The sequence below is a fragment of the Ictalurus punctatus genome, chromosome 29, assembly GCF_001660625.3.
Source record: "Ictalurus punctatus breed USDA103 chromosome 29, Coco_2.0, whole genome shotgun sequence".
In the NCBI taxonomy this organism is placed as follows: Eukaryota; Metazoa; Chordata; class Actinopteri; order Siluriformes; family Ictaluridae; genus Ictalurus; species Ictalurus punctatus.
This window is the reverse complement of record NC_030444.2, coordinates 2936305-2936981: the sequence shown is the minus strand read 5'-3', so window position 1 is coordinate 2936981 and position 677 is coordinate 2936305.

The following is a 677-nucleotide window of genomic DNA, read 5'->3' as shown; positions in this document are numbered from 1 at the left end:
ACGTACGTGTATCTCATTTATACAACCGAGCAGTTGAAGGTTAAGGGCCTTGCTCAAGGGCCCAATCGGTAACCGTTACGGTTGAGCCGTATAGCACAAGGTCTGAAGCCCGGGTTTGTACTTGACGCACGACTTTGCGTGCACCTGACGAAGTTTCCTTAGCGACCTTGTCGACCCAAGGGCCCGTACCAGAGAGACTTACCGTTCCTCCTGGTTGTCCAGAACCCTCTCATGACTGTATGTCACGCTTCCAGAGCTTCACGATGGTTGTTCTAGCATGGTAGCGTGGAACTACACTACCCATCAGTCCCTGCACATCGCTCGAGCTTGTCACCCTCACCTGTGTCTCGTTATGGCTTGATAAGCACCCTGTTTAATTCCACTGGCTGTATGTTTCTTTGTCACGTGTTACCCAGACCTGGTTTCTTACTCGTCTAGACTCCAGGTTCATCTTTTCGTCCTGACACTTGCGTACATATACGGTACGTATCGCTAAGGGCAAGTCTTAAACCATTTGTTAATCCCAAATAAGACGCCAAAATTGCGTTTTCCCCTACTATCCCATTTATACCTTAGCACTAGCCGACTCTCAGACTCTCAATTACGTATTACATGTGTTCGGTTAAGTTGTTACCATTGCTGCGGGTTTATTAATGCTATTAAGTCCATGTTAAATA